This window comes from Octopus bimaculoides, chromosome 12 (genome assembly GCF_001194135.2).
Source record: "Octopus bimaculoides isolate UCB-OBI-ISO-001 chromosome 12, ASM119413v2, whole genome shotgun sequence".
Taxonomy (NCBI): domain Eukaryota; kingdom Metazoa; phylum Mollusca; class Cephalopoda; order Octopoda; family Octopodidae; genus Octopus; species Octopus bimaculoides.
In genome coordinates this window covers 1,603,873-1,608,984 of record NC_068992.1, presented here as the reverse complement: position 1 = coordinate 1,608,984, position 5,112 = coordinate 1,603,873, and the positions used below count along the sequence as shown (strand labels likewise).

The 5,112-nt window shown below is 36.1% G+C and overlaps 1 long non-coding RNA gene across 1 annotated transcript in view; it reads right to left on the bottom strand.

The window, feature by feature from the left end:
* Positions 1 to 1,873: 1,873 nt before the first annotated feature.
* LOC128249213 (uncharacterized) overlaps positions 1,874 to 5,112 on the bottom strand; it is a 34,216-nt gene continuing 30,977 nt past the window's right edge. The window contains exons 2-3 of the long non-coding RNA XR_008265335.1: positions 4,805 to 4,854; positions 1,874 to 2,074 (exon numbers count right to left, since the gene is read on the bottom strand). This is a non-coding gene — a long non-coding RNA (uncharacterized LOC128249213). The remainder of the gene's footprint in view (positions 2,075 to 4,804; positions 4,855 to 5,112) is intronic.

Here is a 5,112-nt window from a genome sequence, read left to right as displayed (position 1 = left end):
TAGATATATATATATATATTATTATTATTATATTATACATGCATTTTAAAATGTACCTGCTAACACAGAAGCCTAATACGGATCCCTAGATCCAGCCTGAGCTGTGACCTTCGAACCTAACCGATGACCAATTATTGCACTTTGTCAGCGTACCTATTCGTTCTACATCACGAGTGATCTAAAACCCTTATATTCTACACACGCACAGACACACACACAAACACGCGCGCGCGCACGCACACACACAAACACATACACACACATGCACACACACACACACACACGCACACACACACACACACACACACACGTATAGCGATATGCTAAACAGCTTTCTCTACATCTTTTAATCACCACATGGATGGTTGTGTTAATTTCAATCGAAGCACATGCATCGTTCCTGTTTTCAATGATTTCAATTTTGATTAGACATTTAGCCGTGTATATGACGTAAGCTTCCCTTGATTAGACAGAATTGAAAAACGAAAATAACATCTTTATATCTGTCGAATCCTATTTTATATGATTGAACAATTTATACATTTGACACTTCAAGAAAATGCATTTCCGACCCCCCTCCCCCTGCTACATATAACCAATGAACAAATACCTTACATTTCAAACACAGTAGCTATTGCATATGTAAAGAGTATAACCATGTTAATTGGTATTGTGCGAATGCTGTGCTTCTAAATCTTCAACGAGAGAGAAAATAAATTTTAACTGTAAATGTTAGCAAATGTGAAAGGCAATGGGCGATCATTTTAACTAATTACTTACTCAGAAAATTTAATTAGTATTTTTAGTGTGTGAAACTTGATCTTTGTTAGCAGACAAGATGACATCTATGTTATCAAAAGCAAAATATATTCTCTTATTTAGTTTTCTGACATTTATACTTTTTAAATATAGCAGTCTCTGTACAAATGTAAATATGCATTTACTGTTCACTTCGATGTTAATTCTACTGTAAATTCGACGTCTAAATTTTACTAATTAGGTTTTCCATAATATTTCTCAGGAATGATCTAGTCATATGACATTTCACACTTTCTGCCAAACTCTATAGAATATCATAACTTTATTATGTCTCTGAGAAGTAAGTTATATATTGAAACCCTAGATTAACTAGGGAAGGTATGTCGGAAGAAAGTAATTCAACAACGCGGGTTGATGAACCGTAAGACGTGTGGCCAGAACCTCCTGGAAAATAACCATAGCGAGGGACATTCCACAGTTGAATTAGAACAGTCACAAACAGTGAAAGAAGACATGCACCCAACACCAGAGCTGAAGACACCTCCGAAAGGGGGTGGCCCCGCCACGTCAAAACGGTAGAGGAGTAGGGGCCGAAACCGGACGTGGTTCCTCCTGATGATGTCTTCAGCTAACTGGATCCTATAAAGGAGCTTTTGTGGTAGCAGACCACGGAACATGGTTGAAATTCCATAACAACACGACAACAAAGGCGAATTTCTACATTTATCAATCACTATCAGAAGCTAAACATAACATTTCAATTTAACGCAATTCTGCTTAATTATTTAATGCCTAACTTCATAACCATATTGCACTCATTTAACTCCAACGTGACTGAACCGAATCAGGGAAGGTTAAGTAGCTAAATGATATTATAATTTGTCGATCGCCACTTATGAATCTTCGATCTCTCTGCGGGGGATAAGGCAGGTATTGACTCGGCCATAAATCCATAAATATCTGATGATAAGATTTACCAAAAGTTGAGTGCACAATGGGGAAGCAACATGTCAATACTTAAGAGGAAAAAAGTACAAAAATTAGGTTAGTCGGTTTGCAGTGCCAATACGAACACCTTTTATATAACATAATACTTTCTTAAAATCCATCAGAGCACAGGAAAGGATATTGATTTTTTTTTTCTATCACGAAACTCATTATCGATTCTCTAATTGAACAATTCTCTTAGGTTCATTTAGCAGAAATCTAGGGATCATTGAACACATATTTCAGGTTCATTAAGTAAATTTCGCAATATTCTGTACGGTTCATCTCCGGTTGAACGAACGCTTAATTTGTTTTGAGGATGAAAAATCTGTAAAGCAAAAGAAAAAAAGTTCAAATCGCCTATAAAACAAAATCGAACTGCTGATGAAATGGGGGAATTTTTAGATTATTATCTGAAAGAAAATCTCATTACATTTTAATCTAAAATACTTTTAGAGCGATAAACCCAAATAATAATGAAAATAGATATAGAAGATGCAAAATTAATATTCACGCACATGTGCATATACAAAGGTGTATATATATATATATGTGTGTGTGTGTGTGTGTGTGGGTGTGCTTTTGTGTGTGCATGTATAGATATGTGAATGTATATAATTGTAAATACACATACACAAACACACACACACACACATACATATATATATATGTATATATATATATATATATATGTGTGTGTGTGTGTGTGTGTGTGTGTGTATGCGCATGTGTGAGCATTTCTTTTGCATATTTTGTTGCACCAGCACAAATATATAAAAGATCTTTACGCAACTTAATTTCAGAACACTGAAGATGGTGATACGTGTTTATTTCGATGTTTATATATACGTCCTGAACTACGATAAAATTTACGAGATGTATACACATACACAGAGAGGCACACACACACGCACACACACACACACACACACACGTCAAGGTCACCAGCCCCCTCTTCCACACGTATATACCTACTCTCTTATATACACGCACGCGCACCTTCGTTTTGTGATTACCACTACTTCATTATCTCCCCTTCTTCCTAGCTCTTCTCTGTGACCCTTCTGTCTGGCATTAACCATGATATATCGCTAGCGCTACAAATTCTTTATTTTCTCTCCTTGCTTCTCTCCGTGTTCCTTTCTGTCGAAGAGCGTTGGTTCGAAATGTTAAAGACGTTTTCACTTCCCGAGCGTTAAACTAATACATCTGTTTGTTGTTTACACCACTGTCTTCGCCTTTTGTTTTTTTTTGCGATTCTCCCTCCATATATATATACATGCATACATACATATATATATATATATATATATATATATATATATATATATATATATAATATACCAGAGTAAGCACAGAGATGTGAAACAAGGTGGAAAAAATACTACTTAATAAAGCTACAGAGACATTACAAAAACTGTTACTATATATATATGACTGTATGACTGGTTTCTTTCGGCCTCCGTCTATCAAATGCACTCCCGTGGGTTTTGGTCAGCTCTAGGCCGACAGCGTATATGTGAGTGTAATACATACATTCGGAAAGCACTAAACGAGACAGCATTTATATAGCAAGAACCGTATGTCAATTTTTTGTGAATAACTGAAGGTAAAATAATGTACTACAGTATGGATATAAAGAAGCCGATATTCCTTTCGAAAGAATCAATATTGTCCAATAACGATGAGATGATCGATATTTTTGGCTGCTTCGAAAATCGTTGGGTTGTTCCTATATGCAGCTGTTGATTAACCTACAGTGCATTCTGAATATTAAATATATTGAAGGTGGAGGGGAGAAACGGAGAGAAATAGGTTGTGTTATTGCACATGTATATATATTAGCTAAATAAGATTCGGGGGAAAGCTTGTAGGACGCTGTGCAAATCTCATCGTAAATTAATGGCTGTCATCCAGTAGTAGAAATGCTCTTGTTGCTAGTTATACTTTAGGAGTTTTATAGTATCGGTAGTATCAGGAGAGTTTATATAAATAGATAAATGATACATCCATACATACACTCTTTCTCTTTGGATGACTTAAAAACTTATGCAGAGAATAAGCATGAGATGAAAAAGAGCCTTGACCTACATACATCATTCTCAGAGGATATAGGTTTGGTGTTTCATCAGGGGAAATGTTGCTATATGGTTGTGAAAAGGGGGAACATTATAAATCAGACATAATTTTCACATAAACAGTGACGTAGACCACCTTTACCTACAACGAAAACAAGGCGGCAGATGTTTAACATCCCTCCTTTGAATGTCGCATCATATGCCTTGGGCAACACCAAGTGTTGGAGTGCATCCCCTGACCAAGTTTGCATACATGAGACTGATAACTTCATAAGGCTTGGAAGGCAGCTCCTTGAGCAATACTCTTTGTCTGATAACCTAGAATACATTCTCGAAGAAGTCACACAACTCTACCGCAACGTATCATCAGATAAGTCAACTTCTTGTACTCATATTCAAAATGGCTGAAGATTAACCCACGCTTGAAACTCTTGGTGCACAAACGATTTTAAGTCAAACTGTTTTGATCAATACATGTAACTCCCAATAAAAGTGCTTGAGTGCCCTTCTTTCGTTTGTCCATTCACACTTAAATATATAAACACGTAAACACATAAACACATAAGCACACACATACACACACATAATCAAAATCCCCTATGCAAGACAGACACATTATACGATGAAAATGTCGTGCTGATTTTTGTTTCAAAATTATTGCAGATACACCATGGTAAGCTAAGTTAATTGTTGTATTTGTGCTGAGATAATACCTCCATTGGACATGCTGTGTCACATAACACACACACACACACACACACACACACACACACACACACACACATATTTTTCTGTAGATTTAGCTCAGAGCTGCGGCCATGATGATGCAGTGCCGTTATATATAAATATATCATTAGCCGCTGAAAATCGTCCAGTATTTATGGTGTGAATGGTAGATGGATACTGAACCATTTTGGGGCTTCGCCAACAATTTGTGTCCACTGGCAACCGCATGTTTAGAAAACTCTTTCGTTACTTACATATGAGATCAGGGATGGACAAAGCAGTTGAACTACCAAATGACTGTTACCTGAAAGAAAGTTCGTAATATGGAAGAGAAGAAATATTAGATGAGAAAGTCAACCTATGTATCATGTTTACTCAGCAAAAAATACGTTGCAAAAGATAAATTTACTGCTGTTTTTCCCCCGATGTTAAAATGGGTTATGGACATGCTCTGTTCAAAAACACAATACATGTAGCGATATTTCTAGATTAAATATAATACATACATGGTGGCTATCTTAACTGCTTCTGTTGCGCATAACGGTTATATATATATATATAT